Consider the following 18,497-nt stretch of genomic DNA (forward strand, 5'->3'; position numbering starts at 1 on the left):
TTCGTTATTCATAGAAACGTTGAGAGGCAGCAATTATTCAGATTCTGCGAGGTTCATGTACGAGCCTTTTTGAAAATTGGTAATTAAGCCCGTTTTAATTGAAAGGAAGATTAACTCGTTTGAGAGTGTTATACAGTTCCACGAGTTAACGTCTACGTCACGGTAGTCTGGGGCGAAATGTTTACACTCTCAGCTGATTTTTAACTCGCGAGCATTTGAAACCATCCCCCTCGCGGCTCGAGTTTCGCCAACTTCGTGTCTTCTCGCGAGGACAGTTAATTAGAGGGGGCGTTCGAGCCGGGGATCGGCAGGATTTTTCAGCGATTATCCTCGCGCGTTCGTTAAAGGATCCACGGGGTTCCTCGTCGCGAAACTTTTAACCCTCGCGTCTTAATTCTCCAAACTTCAACTCTCCACCCGCGTAATCTCTTCCCATCTCGAAATCTTCCCAAACTCTTCAGCCTGTTCAACACGCTGAAGAGTACCTATGACTAAGAGTTTATTTATTTTTTTTTTTAAGTGTTCAGGATGTTCGAGACGGGGTGCAAAGTTACGAAGGTGTTTTTAGAGCTTTTTATTTGATGCTATATTATATTATTTTGTGGTGGCCTCGCGACATTCGCCATTAAAGGGCCCAGCGTCTATAGCTGGGCCTGCTAAGTAGTTTTATTGATGAGTCCACTAGCAGGCCCAGAATGAAACTTTCTTCTCTCTTTTTTCTTTCTATTTCTCCTCTTTTATTTGCAGCAAAACCGAAGCAACGCGTTTCAATTTTAATTTTTTTTAGTGCGACCGTCTCTTTAAAAGCGAAGCAACGCGTTTCAATCTTAATTTTATTTAATGCGATCGCCTCTTTACTTCGTCAACCCGATATATTTCTCACGCCTTTCGATTGGTTATTCCCGATTTTGTTAAATCCCAATCACTAACATTTTCTACCCTTAAGTCACCCTCCTTCTTAGAGAAGGGTGTTTCAAGTCACATTTTACAAAATAATTGAAACTTTATAGGCCGATGTGACCTGAAAGTCGCAAAGTGTATCACAATAAAATAGTTTAAATGCAAAAATTTCTTTTCATTTGCATATGTAGGTTTATAATTCCTGATTTTTCGTTCCCACAATTTTCTTGGATTTAAAACAAAAATTCGGCCCATAGAGGGTTAAAATATTGCTTGATTGCTGGGCATACGATAAACCATGCCAGTCGTTCGCAACGCAAGATCTTCTATCAAGTCTTACTTATTAACATCTACAACGCTTTTGGTAAAAAAAAAAAAAAAACGTGGTTTCTCTGATCCTGGGCGACGAGTCTCGCGGTTGGACGGTTAATTGCTCTGTACACGATGAATACGTGATCGCGAAATTAATCAACGGCCCAGAAAACAAAAATTCGGTCCATAGAGAGTTAAAATATTGCTTGATTGCTGGGCACACGATGAACCATGCCAGTCGTTCGCAACGCAAGATCTTCTATCAAGTCTTACTTATTAACATCTACAACGCTTTTGGTAAAAAAAAAAAAAACGTGGTTTCTCTGATCCTGCGCGACGAGTCTCGCGGTTGGACGGTTAATTGCTCTGTACACGATGAATACGCGATCGCGAAATTAATCAACAGCCCAGAGGGTGGTCGAGTGGTTGAAGAGGAACGCGCCTACGGCGAACGCCCCGTTATTTTCAAGTATCATCCCCCAGTTGGGGGTTGTAGGGTTCGTTGGTGCACGCGTGACGGTCACTCGAAGCGTCGATGCGCGACTACGCGCGAGGGGTAGTAATTTTCCGAATTTTCCTCGCTTGTAAACACGGATCCGCCCGCGGCGGGCATCCCCCGCGCTGATCGACGTTAATTAACATCCGCGCGTCTGAATCAGGAATAAACGAGCAGCCTGTGATCGATGAATTCGATTAAATCCGGCCCACGGTTTTGTATCACGCGTTAATTAATCAGCCCCGTCCGTGTCGAGCGGAAATCGACGCGAAAGGATTCTTTCGCGGATGAACGTTAAATGTCGAACGATACTTCGCGCGAAGGGCTGAGGATTTTTCGTGTACACTACGAGGGTGACTTTGAAATTCTCTTCGCTTTTTTTTAATTATACATTTTCGTATGTGAGACATTCGTAGAAATTCGGAGAGTAGCTGCGTGGAAATCAGCTTGTTTTATTGTTTTCGTGTAAATTACCAGGGTGACTTTGAAATTCCCTTCGTTTTTTTTTAATTAAATATTTTTGTAAGCGAGAAATTCGTAGAAATTCGAACAGTATCCTCGTGGAAATAAGCTTGTTTTATTGTTTTCGTGTAAATTACGAGGGTGACTTTGAAATTCTCTTGTTTTTTTTTAATTAAATATTTTTTATAAGCTGGAGTATCTTGGTGGAAATTAGTTTGGTTTGTTATTGGTGCGAGCAAGGGTTGTTTTAAAAGGCACGCGATAGATTTCGAATGTTGCATCAATTGAAGGAGCAGGTAGAGTGAAAGTGTCAGTCGCTAGAGAATAGTCAGCTTTCGAAAAAGTTCTCGTCGAGAGTGAAAAGCGGAGAGCGAGAGTCGAGAGTTAAAGTTGCGAGGGGTGCAGTTCGATGAGAGGATCGGATTCTGGTATCGTTCGAGCGCGACTGCTCGAACCAACATCGACGACGATCGAAATGCTCTCATTTTCGCGAAATAAAGTCCCTTTTATCCGCAAACATCGACCAAAAAGTGTCGATCATCATTCATCGTGCGTCGATCGATGAAAAATCTGCAAACGATCGCGAATTTTCTTATTTTTGCGAAATAAAGCTCTTTTTATTTGCAAACATCGACGAAAAAGTGTCGAGCAACGTTCATCGACGCACGATCGAGGATTTTCTTATTTTTCCGAGATAAAAACCCTTTTATCTGCAAGCATCGACCAAAAAGTGTCGAGCAAAGTCCATCGCGCGTCGATCGAGGAAAAATCTGCGATTATCTCGCATGGAACGCCCGATTCTGAATCAGGTCTCGCGGTCTCCAGCGACAATTAACTCTCTGGCGGATTTTCCAGCAATTTCCCGGGTGAATTAATCACTGGCGCTGGGGATATCAGCGCTCGAAATTCAGAACGGCGCCAGTTAAACGCGATTCGGAGACGTAATTGCCGCGAGCCGGATAGATTATGCGACTATCCTACGTGGCCCACTTTATTACGTCTCCACAACCCCCTCTGTGTCCCTTTCTGTCCCTCTCTGTCCCTCTTACGGCCCATTGTACCTCCTCGCATTGATTTTATTGCGCGTACGAGCGTTGGTTAGAACTGAGGGACGTGTTAACCCATTTTCGAGACGAATCGATGCTCGCACGTGCACACAGTTCCTTGTTACGCGACACGTCCCTCTGTGCCTCCTCTTCGTGTCTTCTGAGTCGCGACGAAGGGGTTGAAACGACGCTGTACTCGCGGTTGGTTGTTAAAACAGATGTTCGAGCGCGAAGGGTTGCTCGATGAAGCTGTGTCGCAGTCAGGGGGATTAAAAGGGTGAACAGAGAGCTGTCTTTGGTTCACGCGATGCTTGTTGCTCTTCTGCTTGCGGCGCTGTTGTTTATGGGGATGTTTGGAGGAATTAAAAGGCGAGGATTGAGTAGTCGATGGTGATTGCAATGTTTAATGGTGATAGTCACTTTCAAATGAGAATTGAAAGTCGTGGGGTAAAATGAAAGGACTCATACTTATTCTCAGGTTACTGAAAGAGAAGAACTAAGGTACTCTTAAAGTATCTTAAAAATTTTCATCTTCAAACAAAATCTTTCATCTCTAAAATAACGAAAAAGCAAACTCGTGGGGTAAAGTTAAAGGACTCATGCTTCTTCTCAGGTTACTTCAAACACTATCCAACCTCTATGAAAAAGAAGAACTGAAGTACTCTTAAAAAATCTTCAAAATTCTCATCTTCAACTTCCACATCCCTTCCCAAATCTTTCATCTCCAAAATAACTAAAAAGCAAACTCGTGGGGTAAAATTAAAGGACTCATACTTATTCTCAGCTTTCTTTAACCACTATCCAATCTCTATGAAAAAGAAGTGCTAAGGTACTCCTAAAATATCTTAAAACTTCTCATCTTTTACTTCCACATCCCTCTCCAAATCTTCCACCCCAAACCATCCAAAAAACGAGCAATCCACCCTTAATCAAACATCTAAATAATTCTCATCCCATCTTCGACGCTCCTTTCACACAGTGCAATGTTAAAAAATCGAGAAATCGCTCGTTTCACCCCCTTTTGGGGGTGAAACGGATATTATTCCAAGGCGATGGACTCGAAACGTGACGCGGGGTTAAGAAAGCGACGAAACGAGGTAACACGATCGCCACAATAAGAGTTTGGCGAGGGGTGAATCGTGGGTCGAGACCAAAGGGTGGGTTCCTCGAGAGAAGCATATTATTCGAGCAGATAATGAAGCGACGAACGGGGAAAATAACGAGCGCCTCTGCGCAGATGGGGCTCGACGTCGTGATCGATCAATTATGACCGTCTGCGATGGAAAACGGGACGATCGAAATTGGCAGGGAGATTTCTTTTTCCCTTTTTTCACCTTTTTTTTGGGGGGGGGGGGGGGGGAAACCTTGAGGACCGTGGGCGTCGTCGATCGAACGTGACGAGAATGAAGCTGCGATTCGAGAGGAAGGATAAGCTTCTTTCAGTCCCCGCCTCGATTTTCCGTCTGAATGGAGCGTTTCCGTAAATTGGATGGCGCCTGGCGGAATTTTCGCCTGTTTTCATTCAATTTGAAAAACACACAGGCTACAAGAGCGTGGTCAGGGGGTTGGTAATTTTTCGCTGATTGAATTTAATTATCCCCCGTCGTACGCATTGTTCAATATCGAAGCTCGAGTCAGTCGAACATAATTACACGTCAGAACGGGAATTTCTCGTTTAATAAACATATGCTGCAAGCGAACTGTATTTAATTAACCATTTTTAAGAGCCCTTCATATTTTCGTATGTTCATAACGCAGAATAATTTTGAAGTCTCGAGTCACTTTAACGAGAACGCAACTACATTTTTCGTTGTTACATCCCCTTTAATCAACAGAATTAAATTGCGTTAAAATAACCATAATATCAACCTTAAAATATTAAAAACAAAAAAAGTACAATTATACATAAAACAATTTAAAAAACCATTTCTGTTATCAGGAATTGTACAGCTATATTTTTCATCGTTACATCCCTTTAATTAACAGGGTTAAATTACACTAAAATAACCCTAATATCAACCCTAAAATATTAAAAAAGAGAAGAAGAACAATTATACATGAACTAATAAAAAAAACCATTTCTTTATCACAAATTTCACGATGACTTGCAGAACGATTACGAAACAACCCTTAACCAGGTACCAACAACCCCCATGGAACCGACGCGACACTCAACCTCACTTCGAAACGTCAGTTTCACGTTACCCTGAAAACCAACGCGACACTCGACGACCACGAGAAAGAAAAACGCTCGAAGTTCGACGTCCTCGAGGACAACCGCCGCGAATTACAACCCTGAAGCGACTTTGGTAACGAAACACGTGGAATCAGAGGCCACTGATCCTCGATCGATGCTCGATTGTCGAGCACGGAAACGCTTGTCCCCCTGTTCCCTCGACGATCGAAACGATTAACTTTGGCGAGGGTGGACGAGGGCCTTGATACCCCGACGCGATCGATCGATTGGTCTTCGAATTCACGGCCAGCTCGAACACACGCGGTTAAGCTAATCGTAACGCGTTCGCCGATAGTGCGCCCCCGTTGGTGAATTATTTTATCGCGTTTACAGAGCGGACGAGCCGGGCCTTATTTGCATCGGACATTGCCGATTCGCGTTGCGGAAACTCGATAACGGCTGAGTGTAATCATCGTTCGTGAGAGACCGTGTAATCGATGCTACAAAGCAAGCAAGTTTCTTTTTATTCGTATAATTTGACGATTTTTTAATGTAATTATTCGATACGTGGAATTTTTTCGAAACAAAGCTCCAGAGTACTCTTTTAGGGGTGAAATTATAGAATATAGAATAGGAGTTACTCTTAAGGGGTTCCACCCCTTTTTAAGGGTGGAAATTGAGGAGGCTCTCGACACCCTAAAGCAAGCAGCTTTCTTTTTATTATTTATCATGGAACGATTTTTAGATATAATTATTAGATACGTGAAATACTTCCGAAACAAAGCTCCAGAATATCCTGAGAGTGGAAATTGTGCGAAATTGGGGCGGCTCTCAAGGCCCTAAAGCAAGCATATTTCTTTTTATTTGTATAATTGGACGATTTTTGGATATAATTAATCGATACGTGAAATTCTTTCGAAACAAAGCTCCAAAGCACCCTTTTAGGGGTGAAATTATAGAATATAGAATAGGAGTTACTCTTAAGAAGTTCCACCCCTAAAAAGGGGTGGAAATTGTGCGAAATTGGGGAGACTTTCAAGGCCCCAAAGCAAACAGATTTCTTTTCTTATTTATCATGGAAGGATTTTTGAATCTAATTATTAGATACGTGAGATACTTTCGAAACAAAGCTTCAAAGTACCCTGAGGGTGAAAATCGTGCAAAATTAGAGAGGCTCTTGAGGTCCCAAAGCAAGCATGTTTCTTTTTATTTGTATAATTGGTCGATTTTTGAATACAATTATTCGATACATGAAATTCTTTCGAAACAAAGCTCCAAAGTACCCTGAGGGTGGAAATTATGCGAAATTGGGGAGGCTCTCAATGCCCCAAAGCAAGCAGGTTTCTTTTTATTTGTATAATTGCACGATTTTCGAATCTAATTATTCGATACGTGAAATTCTTCGAAACAAAGCTCCAAAATACCCTAAAGGTGGAAATTATGCGAAATTGGGGAGGCTCTCGAGGCGCAGAGGGGGTGGAGCGGAATTTTCGTGCAATCTTCGAGCGACATAGCCTCCCAAAGGGTGCAAAGTGGAAAGTTTCGAAAGGATGCCAGCGATAGAGACCCTGAGGCGCTAGACTGGCGAAAATTCGCGTCCCTCCACGGCATCATCCCTGCGATTGCATAAAAGGCGTACATTCGCGCATCGAAACGCCTCCAGGGTCACGTTTCCTTCCTATTTTTACCCTCTGTCTATTACTCGAAGCTGTTCGTCGCTCTGTTACCAGTCTGTTCGCGAAACATCGCTTTCTCGTCGTGGATGGGCTGGCTTTTTCTTCGTAGAACCGTAGCCACGCTTTTATCGTCACAGCTGTTCTCCACCACCCCTTCAACAGCGTTCTCCTGGTCTCGCACACGCGTTTTATCGCGCGAGAAAAAGTGAATTAAGGCAATTCACGTGCAGACGTGCTCTTGGTCGTTCGAAGAACGTTACGTCCCTGAAAACGATCTCTAAAGGAAGTTGTATGTTCAGAAAAGAAGAGAGTAGAATCTAAAGGGTTGACAAATTATCTGAGATCACTATTTCTGCCATTAAATCGAACACACTTCAACAATGATACAGTCGTTTCTTTTTATGCGAATAGAAAATAAAGAATCGTTGCTGAGAGTAATTTAAGCTTCTCTGAGGAGCTCTTTAATCAGAAATCTCTTGGTCGTTCGAAGGACGTTACGTCCCTGAAAACGATCTCCAAAGGAAGTTGTATGTTCAGAAAAGAAGAGAGTAGAATCTAAAGGGTTGACAAATTATCTGAGATCGCTATTTCTGCCATTAAATCGCTGTCGTTTCGAACACACTTCAACAATTACACAGTCGTTTCTTTTTATGCGAATAGAAAATAAAGAATCGTTGCTGAGAGTCATTTAAGCTTCTCTGAGGAGCTCTTTAGTCAGAAATTTTTGGAGAATCGTAAGAGGACGAGTTTAATCCTGCAGCATTTGGTCATCCTTGGTGCAAATGGCGGCAGGACGCGTCGAATGGTCCCAGCGTTGCTCTCGAATATGAAAATTGGCACGTTCCCACGTAACGAGATATACAGTCGCGTGTATCGATTCAGATCGGGTTAACAGCCGGCCACGATAAATCCACCGGCTCGTTATTACCCGCGCTTGGTAATAAGTCACCAGTAGAAACGGTAATAAATATACGTTGTCACCTGTGCACAGGGGGAAAACCCGAAAGCGACGAGCCAGCGTTTCCACGGTTATTACGCGATATTTTCATGCCGATTCGACGCCCTTTACGGGCCATTTTATCGGACATAATATCCTCTTTTTGCCATCCTCTGATACTCGACCCCTGCTTCGCGATTTTTCCGATTTTATGAATTATCTGGCGTCAGTTGCGAAATTTCCACGGTTTTATAGTTTCAGATGATTCTTATTATCGATCTTGGAGGAAGTATCGTAAGAGAGTAGATATTTTAATTAATTTTCTTGCCACTGATTGCGATCGAAGATTGTGAGATTCTTTAATGTTGTTTAAAAAAAGGTAGAAGTTTCAATTTTGGAGAAAGCCAAAAACAGAGGAGTTTAATCGTGATCTCGATGATGATAAAATAAATTATTTGCTTTGTTATTACAAATAAGCGTTATTCAACCTCGCCCACGTAGGTTTCCCAAATTTCTTATCATTCATAATTTGAAATTCTCGCGAGTTACAATCCCAAATTTCTAATTACTTGTAGTTCGAAATTCTCGCGAGTTACGATCCCAAATTTCTAATTACTCGTAGTTCGAAATTTTCGCAGGTTACACCCCCAAATTTCTAATCATTCATAACTTGAAATTCTCGCGAGTTACATTTCCAAATTTCTAATTACTCGTAGTTCGAAATTCTCGCGAGTTACACTCCCAAATTTCTAATTATTCATAATTCGAAATTCTCGCGAATTACACTCCCAAATTTGCAATTACTCGTAGTTCGAAATTCTCGCGAGCTACACTCTCAAATTCCTAATTACTCATAGTTCAAAATTCTAGCGAATTACACTCTCAAATTTCTAATCATTCATAACTTGAAATTCTCGCGAGTTACACTCCCAAATTTCTAATTATTCATAATTCGAAATTCTCGCGAATTACACTCCCAAATTTGCAATTACTCGTAGTTCGAAATTCTCGCGAGCTACACTCCCAAATTCCTAATTACTCATAGTTCAAAATTCTAGCGAATTACACTCTCAAATTTCTAATCATTCATAACTTGAAATTCTCGCGAATTACACTCCCAAATTTCTAATCATTTATAATTTGAAATTCTCGCGAGTTACACTCCTAAATTTGCAATCACTCATAGTTCAAAATTCTCGTGAGTTACACTATCAAATTTGCAATCGCTCATAGTTCAAAATTCTCGCAAGTTACACGATTCTTTCACAAGTTAAAGAATACTTGGACTTTTTCGAGCTGCGCAGGTAGCGACGTTCGATATTGACCCGCAATTTCTCGTATTTGCTCGGTTCTCGGAGGGTTCCAATATTTCGCAGAGCCTCGAACGAGGGGGGACAGACGAAAATCGTGGAATTTCCGCGGACACGAGAGCACTTAGCGCGGTGTCGTCGATTCTCAGACCCGCTTCGCCACGGGTTGATCAATATCCGCGGAAAGAAATAGGTCGCTCTTATTTCCGGTACCCCTGCTGATTCCATTTAAAGTCCCAACCAGCGAGCCTTCGTTCGTAAACGAACATCCGCGCGATGTACAGCGTGTTACGATTACGTTCAACCAACGTTAACGGTGTTATATGAGAAATTACCCTAACAAAAGACCTTAGACGCCAGAGTATCATAAATCAAGCGGCCAAACAGCGAGTCTTTTCAACGAGAACTCTCTTTTCTTGGGAGAGAATGAAAATCGAAGAGAGGAGCTCGCGAGTAGACTAATGCTCGTAAAAAGTATCATAGAACGCTTGGTAAAGAAGAAATTTGGTGCTACTGGTTTTAGTAGTTGAAAGAAATAAGTGATGAATGTATAATTTGTATTTAAAAAAAAAGTAGATTTAAAAGAATTTCTTTCAACGTATAAAACAAGAATAATTCTTGTGTTTAGTTAAAGTAAAATAAGAAAGAGTTACAGAGACAAATATCGATACGAGAGCTGCAGCGTTCGCCAATCAGCGATTCGAGCTCTCGAAATGATCTGATTAGAGGCTCGTCGAGGCCTCCATGGTATCAACGAATAATCAAGCCCCTTTTCACTTGAAATCATCCAGCCTCGCATCTAAATCAACGATAAGAAACTCCACTACGCGTGATCGAAAATAAAAAAACCAGATGATAGATTTCAAATCTACCAAAGGGTAGCGAGCGTCGCTCGTAAGTCAAACGTCCACTTCAAGGACTTCGTATCGCCATTCCACAAATCAGATGGTCGATAAACAGGAATTTTCTGGACGACAACGTCCAAGAGACTCGCGATTACTCCTCGACCAGTCCACCCCTCCATTCAACCCCTGAAACTGAGATCGATATCGCGAGTAACTCGCTCGCACGGCTACAGTTCGAATTAAAACCGCAGCAGGCCCTTGGTGGCCATTTTTCTTTTTTTCTTACGGACGTTTCCGTCGCGACGGGTGACGACGTTCGCGATAAAAGCGTCGGGACGGTTCTCGTCACGGGCCACGGGACAAAAAGGGCCACCACGGTGCCTGTATCTCCTCCAAAGCCCGCGTCCCCGCATTCTTTATCGTTGGAAGCGGCGACAAAAGCCGGCCAGTGGCTGCGAGGGGTTGGTTAGAAAAAAAAAAAAAAAAGAGGGGTGGAAGAGAGTCCTCCGTGAAAACCGTGCGCGTGGAGAAAAGCTTCGAAGCGTTCTCCATAGCAGCCCCGTTTCAACCCCCTCGAAACGGTTCCGATCTCGAATACATCGCGCGGAGACCGACGACTTTTCGCCTAACTTTCACCAGCTACGGATCTTTTGTCCGGCCCTGCTCTTCAGCGTTTATTCGTTCGTTGGAACAAAAGGGGTGGAATTGGCGAGAGGGGGTTGGACGAGGAAGTCGAGCGAGTTGCAATCTTTGCTGTTGTTCTGGCGAGTGCAGTCGGTCGTGAGACGCTCGCGCGATGATGAGGATTCTTGGGAAAATCGAAGATAGTGATTTGGAGGAGGTTCGAGGAGGAATTGTTGCGAGACATCATTGCTTGTGAAAAGAAAAATGTTTCGACGAGTACGAATCATTTTTGCTGCTGATGTTAACCTGATTCAGAGAAGATTCGAGAAGAAATTCTTGCGAACCATCATTGCTTATGAAGAGAAAAATGTTTCAACGAGAACGAATTATTTTTGCTGCTAATATTAACCTGATTCAGAGAAGATTTGTGGAGAAATTCTTGCGAGCCATCATTGAGTATGAAAAAAGAAAATGTTTCAACGAATACGAATAATTTTTACTGCTAAAATTTGAGGAGCGAGATAAATTCCTGCGATCCATCATTTCGTATAAAAAGAAAAATGTTTCAACGAATACGAATAATTTTTACTGCTAAAATTCGAGGAGCAAGAGAAATTCTTGCAAGCCACTATTGTGTATAAAAAAAAAATAATTCAACGAGTATGAATAATTTATGCTACTAACATTAACGAGTCTATAAAAAATCAAATATCGCAGATAACCAATGAATCGATCGATCGAATCAATTTTAGCAAATGAGGGCCTCTTCGAGGTACCATTCCATTGTACGCGAAGTTAGTTCTAACGTGACGTCGATCTCGGATTCGATTCGACGCCTCTTTGCACCCCCGCGTGGGACGCCTCGAGCGCGTCACATTTCCCTGTCTCCAGCGACGGTGAAAATACGGTGAAACTTGGATGGGCGTGTACCTAGTTCGAAGATTTCGCGCCATTATGTCTGCTGGTATTCAGATTCGAACGAGGCTCGAGTACGCCAAACTATTGCCAGAGTCGATGGGACGCCAGTAACAATTACGACGCGACGCGAAATCGCGTGCCTCGTTATTGGGACGAGAAGACTGTTTCCGTTTAACGAGCGGCCATTTTCCGCGAATCCTCCGCGACTATCTTCAGAAGACACGGATTTTCTAATTTGTCTGGCTCATCGCATTTTCGATGCTTTCATCGATCGATTAATGGTTTGATCTGCAGAGAGTGAGTTGTAAGTAGATTTGAAGAGAAAAAGAAGCATAAAAACAAGTAAACTAAATCAATAGCGAATTTAAAACAGATATCACTGCTCGACTTGTCTCAAAAAAGTCTTTTTAAGACTTCAATCCGTTAGATTTCTCATTATTTTCAACACAGTGTGCGCAGATTGAAACGAATCGCTGGTAGCAGAGCGTAAAACAAGGCACGCGATCGCTGTGAGGCGAAAAACAAACGGTTACCAAAGCGTCGTGCTTGCAAAGACGTGGTCCCTCTGGGATCCTCTTGGAGAACGCTTGGAGAACGCGCGCGTCTTTTAAGCCGCGCTGCTCTCGCGGCGTTTGCTCCTCGCAAGCCAGCCTGTAATTGAATCGTGGCTTAAAATTTCAACGACCCCTTTTCGTACACCCTTCGATGAATTTTTCAACGTTCACGATCTCGTTCGATCGGTTTACTTCCTCGTTTGCGAGCGATTTGAGCTTTCATATTTCGCAGTTGTGCATCATCGATTCGAATGTATCTCGAATGCCACTGCTTTACACTTGAACTGCAAAGAGCAATCGAAAGAGAAGAAGATGAATTCTTTTAGAAATTTGTGCAAGATCAACCCTTTTGGTGGTCTTAATTCTTTTTTGGAGCAATCGAAAGAGAAGGGCATGAATTCTTTTAGAAATTCGTGCAAAATCTACCCCTTTGGTGGTCTTAATTTTTTTTTTGGAGCAATCGAAAGAGAAGGAGATGAATTCTTTTAGAAATTCGTGGAAGATCTACCCCTTTGATGGTCTTAATTTTTTTTTGGAGCAATAGAAGAAGAAGAGGATGAATTCTTTTAGAAACTCATGGAAGATCTACCTCTTTGATGGTCTTAATTTTTTTTATGGTTCAAGTTAATGAATGGAAATTTATAAATATTTAAATATCGATATTCTATTCATAAACTCTTAAAATAAAAGAGTGTAAAATAGTGTAGGGGTTGAAAGAGTCTACCAATCGCTTCGTTAACTGCAAAAACAGATTTCTAATTGTGTTCTCTCATAAAAAAAAAGTCGCTGAGAATTGAAGCAAAGCATGCAGATGTAACATCTAAAAGTAGTTACAATTTTTGAGTAATATCAAAATTTCTATTGTACAAAGTGTGACGAAAAAAAAAGTGCGCTCGTGTATTTCTAAAGAGAAACCATAGATCGATCATTTGGACCGTTTCGACGGGTTCGAAAGTGACGACAGATTTCCCAGTCGAATCGCAGAATTTAATCCGCGCGTATAAATATCTTCGAACTGAAAATCGAAAGAGCAACGAACGACGAGCGTTGCTCGCAAGCGGTCGCGATATTTTTGACAGCGATCAGGAGGACGCTGAAAACTGGGTGCGACGAACGCATAAAAATCGAATCTGCTCGCCGATTCGTTGTTTACTGGCGACGATCGTACTTTGTTTAAAAAAAAAAAAAAAAAATAGAGAGAGAGAAAAAAATAGCGTCGCGTTTCCATCGTTTGCTGCGCGCTTCCTGTACAGATAAATCGACGACGTGGATTATCTCCGTGGACATTTCCAACGTATACAGCTGGTTTCCGTCTTTTTCCGTGATCTCGTCGCGCGCGCGACCCCCTCACTCGACGATCGCCATTTTCGAGCGCGTTCAGCAGCTTGTTTGCTGATGAATAAAGGATCAGCAAACAGGATAAAGGGGAACGTGTCTACCAATGCTTTCCTGGCGAGTCAGCGAATAAATTGATACCAGCTGCCCTCGTATTACACGCCGTCTCTGTTACCATCAACCCTCTCCTAACACGGTTAATTTCTTCCATGCTAAATCAAATTTGTCGACGAGGAAGTTTAAAAAAAATATAGTGAAATTACTTATATTAATTGAACAATTTTATCAGTTTGATTGCTCGAGTGTTAAACTTGATAAACGAGTAAATATTCGTTGAGAAAATTCGTTCCACCTGGCGAATCAGGGAATAAATTGATACCAGTCGTCCTCGTATAACACAGCAACCCTCTTCTAACACGTCAATTTGTTCCACGTTGAACGAAATTTGTCAACGAGGAAGTTTAAGAAAAATATAGCGAAATTATCTATATTAATTAGTCACTTTTACCAGCTTGGTTGCTCGACTGTGAAACTTGATAAACGAGCAAATATTGGTAAAGAAAATTCGTTCCAACTTTGGTAAATAATTTTTTCCATCTAAACTGGTGTATAATGAAATAAAGTTTGCGTGTGTCTCGAGATAAATTTCACTGCGAGACGTCTCTCTGAGAGTTTGTAAAAAAATCGCGAGTCATAAATTCGAGATAAATTATTCCAGGAGAATTCCCGTTGCATTTTTCGGGACGAAGAGATACGCTATTAAGTCCTCTCGCGTGTCTCTGGGGATGTAATTTCCACGGGCGGGGAACGCGCAACGTCGGGGCGTCGTCAATTATATATTAAAGACAAATTATCCCGTGGAAGTTGCGCCTTTTTCCTTTCTTTAACGAAGAAAAATTCCGCGAGTTCTCGCGCGTCTCGACGATTTAATTTTCACGAGCGGAAAGGACGCATCGAGGGGTGAAAATGTTTCTCTCCGCTGCTGCCCACCCTCTCTCTTCTCTGTTTTTTTTTTTTTTTTTTTTTCGAAAGTCACTTCGATACTCGTAATTCTCCCAGCACCCTCGAATAGAGTAGGTGCCGCGAAAGGGGCGAAGTATTTATTTCCAGTGCCCTCGAATCGTTTAATTTTCCTCGTGCTGGTTCGAGTGGACCGAATAATTGGCCTCTGAATTCTCGATTTTCGTCCCTCGCCCTTGCACTGCTCTCTCGTCTCTCTCTCCCTCTCTCTCTGCACCTCTGTCTACCTTTTCCACCCTTCCACTCTTTTTTTTATTTCCCCCTCGTTTCCCACCGAGTGGCTGCCGACTGCCAGCTATGCGCTCGCAAAGAAATTGCACGTCCCGTTGCTTCTTCTCGCTGGGACGCTGAAAACTCACCCCTTCCTCTTCTACGATAGGTGCAAATCATCGCTGGCGAATGAACCTACTGTTCGACGACGAAGGAAGACGCCTCTCGAATCAAGCGCACGCTAAGAAGAGACCATCTCGTTATTTCTCGCGCCAAGATTTCTCAAATCACTCGTCTTCTCTTAAATATAATAAAAAAAAAATAGTAACCACGAAAGCGTTGATACCATAAAATACCTCGTCGAAACAAGCGTTTCAATGTTCTCCAAGCACCATCGAGGACGCAACATCGATATTTACAGGCCACGATGGGACCATAACTTCGCATCATCCTGCTAATACGATTCCACTTTATAGTGTCGCGCGATGTGGCGTGAGAATCGATTTTACGACTAAAATCCGACCGTCCAGCGGGTCAGCATCGAGGTCGATCATTTTTATCGACGCCTCGCGTCCGACCACCCCCTCGAAAGTCATCCTGCGAACGCGAGGCGTTCCTGCTTTTGGCATTCCGCGGGGGGATGCTCGCGAAACTTCTCGAAACAGACTCGTCCATTGGATATTCAAGTTTTTGTCGACGCAGCTGGATCCGGGGATGGAGAATCTTCGCGCGGACTTTCATGCAAATTACTCAACGGGGCAACTTTCCAGGATTTCGCCTCCGCCGCTGTCTCTTAATTTTAATTTCGATCACGGACACCTCGAGAGATAATCCCTGCCTACAATTCCGCCGAACTTTCCATCTTCTGCCGCGTGGGGGGATAATTTTGAGGAATTATTGAAAACTTGCAACTTCGCGAATGAGTCGGACGGTTTAAGAAGATTGTTTCTCGCATCGGGTATTATTAATCTTCTGAGCGCTGGGCAGACTGTCTGAGGACTTTCTCGATTAACGATATTAACATTTTAATGTATTCTCGATGAGCACATCGATCAAAATGGAAAATTCTAACTTAAACCAATACTTATAAAAGAGAGTAAGCTTGCGAGCTATCGACGGAGTAGCTAAAACAATTCTGAACGATGAAAGCGATCCTTTGGACGCAAAATAAAATTTTGTATTTACAAATTAGAACGAGCTAGCCCCGGCAACGTCATAAATATGCAACTGAAGAGGAATAAATAATTAAGAGCGGATTAATTTAACTTTCACACGGCAGTACGCGAGCAAAATAACCGCGGGATGATTAAAATTGCACCCTCGCATCCCCTGGCAGGTTCCAGGGTGAACGAACCTCGCATCGAAATGTGGGTGGTTCGATGACTCGTTGGAAAAAATCAAGGGAGCGTGACCCAGATTTGTTCTCTTTTTTTCTTCTCTCCTCACGGCACGGGGGGAGACGGTAACAAGCTACTGGGAATTAATTCGACGTGTTCGCCGTACGTGGAGGAGCGCGGATACCGGATACGTGACGAGGGATCCGGGAGAAACGAGCGTCTGCGGATAACGTCCGAGGTATCTGGACCTCGACGAGATCGACGGTGGTCGTCGACGCTTCCACCCGCCGCCGGAAATCGAGAGGACGTGCCTCGATATCCGCTCCTTATCGATTTCATCCCAACTTTCCACCCCCTGCTGGCTCTAATTCAGCGAAACATTGTCCAAAACGTTATCTTTCTTCTATAATTAGTGCTATGCAGATTTTCTGACACGGGAAAATTTGGGTAAATATTCCCATAAAAATTCGAACGATCCATGAAACACTGTTCTCTGCCTCTCACATAGGAACTTTCAAACAATATTCGTATAAAAATCAGGGAAACATTGTCCAAATGTTATCCTTCTTCTATAATTAGTGTTATGGAGATTTTCTGATGAGAACATAGGAAAATTTGGGTAAATATTCCCACAGAAATTTAAATGATCCATGAAACACTGTCCTCTGGGTCTCACATAGAAATTTTCAAACAATATTTGTATAAAAATCAGGGAAACATTGTCCAAACGTAATCCTTCTTCTATAATTAGTGCTATGCAGATTTTCTGACGAGGACACGGGAAAATTTGGGTAAATATTCCCATAAAAATTCGAACGATCCATGAAACACTGTCCTCTGCATCTCACATAGAAATTTTCAAACAATATTCGTATAAAAATCAGGGAAACATTGTCGAAACGTTATCCTTCTTCTATAATTAGAGTTATGGAGATTTTCTGATGAGAACATAGGAAAATTTGAGTAAATGTTCGCATAGAAATCCAAACAATCCATGAAACACTATTCTTTGTATCTCACATAAGAACTTTCTCTGAAGAATAGCACAGTATTCGTATAAAAATCGAAATGAATGAAATTATATTTTGAAGATAGGTCGATAGTTCCTGAATATGCGAATCAAATACGGATATGTACTTTGTATTCGCTTGAAATTTGATGGAGATTTTCTAACGAAGACACAGGAAAATCTGGGTAAATATTCCCATAGAAATTCAAACGACCCATGAAACACTGTCCTCTGCCTCTCGCGTAGGAACTTTCTCTGAAGAATAGCACAGTATTCGTATAAAATTCGAAATGAATGAAATTATATTTTGAAGATAGGTCGATAGTTCCTGAATATACGGATATGTACTTTGTACTAGCGGGAAATTTGAAATAAATAGAAGTACCGTCCACAGGTGAACCAGAGAACCATCAATTCCTTTGGCAATAATTGTTTCGCAGGAAAATCGATACGTTCGACGGGATTTGCGATGCCCCTCGGTTCCCATATATTTCCCAGGAACATCAGACGTTACTCCATTTCCAGTCAGCATCGATTCACCGGGGGCGACGTTCCATCGCGACCGGATACGACCATCGGCAGCGGCGGGATTCTCTTGGGAATAAATCATCCGGTATCCATTTCGCTGTCAGTCAAACGGACGGATCGGTCTCGTCTTGCCCCCTCCTGTCGTTACGGCGTTACAAACCGGTTAAATCAATTCGAGAACGGGACAGGATAGTTGATAAAAGAAGGCGGGGACGCGTGTCGCGGTCGAATGATAAATTCCTCCGGATCTCCGTTGCAACTGCGCGAAGACGGATGCCGTTGTTTGCGTCCCACCTACGTAAACAACGGTTCTGTTATTTGAATAGCAGACGAGCAAACAACGCGTTTAAATTGTTTAGAAACCGTCGAGGCGAGAGTACATTCTTCATTTCGCGTGTTTTCCCCTGGAAGCGTCTCTGAAGACCGACGATTTGTAAAAAAAAAAAAAAAATAAAAGTACAGTCGAGGGGTTTTTAACACTTTGACGCAAATCACGTCTATAGCCGTCAGATCTATCTATACGCAAATGACGGTTATAGACGTCGTGCGTATTTTAATTAATAAAAAAAGAACAACGTTAGTACGAAGTGTACTAACACATACACTTGTTAGATTATTCAGTAACACATGTAGAAAAAAAGTGATAGACTTTTCGCTTTGGAATATTTGAGTATCTACAGACAAATGACTGCTATAACAGTCGAAAGATGATTCTATAAACACGAACCATTTATTCTATAAGTATTTTTTCACGAATTAAGTAAATACAATGAATTAGTAAAGCATATGCCGTATAGTCATC

General features: G+C 42.2%; 1 protein-coding gene across 5 annotated transcripts in view; it reads left to right on the forward strand.

Moving 5' to 3' along the window:
* Positions 1-18,497, forward strand: part of LOC143426990 (uncharacterized) — a 316,082-nt gene that overhangs the window by 189,455 nt on the left and 108,130 nt on the right. The window lies entirely within an intron of this gene.

This window comes from Xylocopa sonorina, chromosome 9 (assembly GCF_050948175.1).
Source record: "Xylocopa sonorina isolate GNS202 chromosome 9, iyXylSono1_principal, whole genome shotgun sequence".
NCBI classification, from domain to species: domain Eukaryota; kingdom Metazoa; phylum Arthropoda; class Insecta; order Hymenoptera; family Apidae; genus Xylocopa; species Xylocopa sonorina.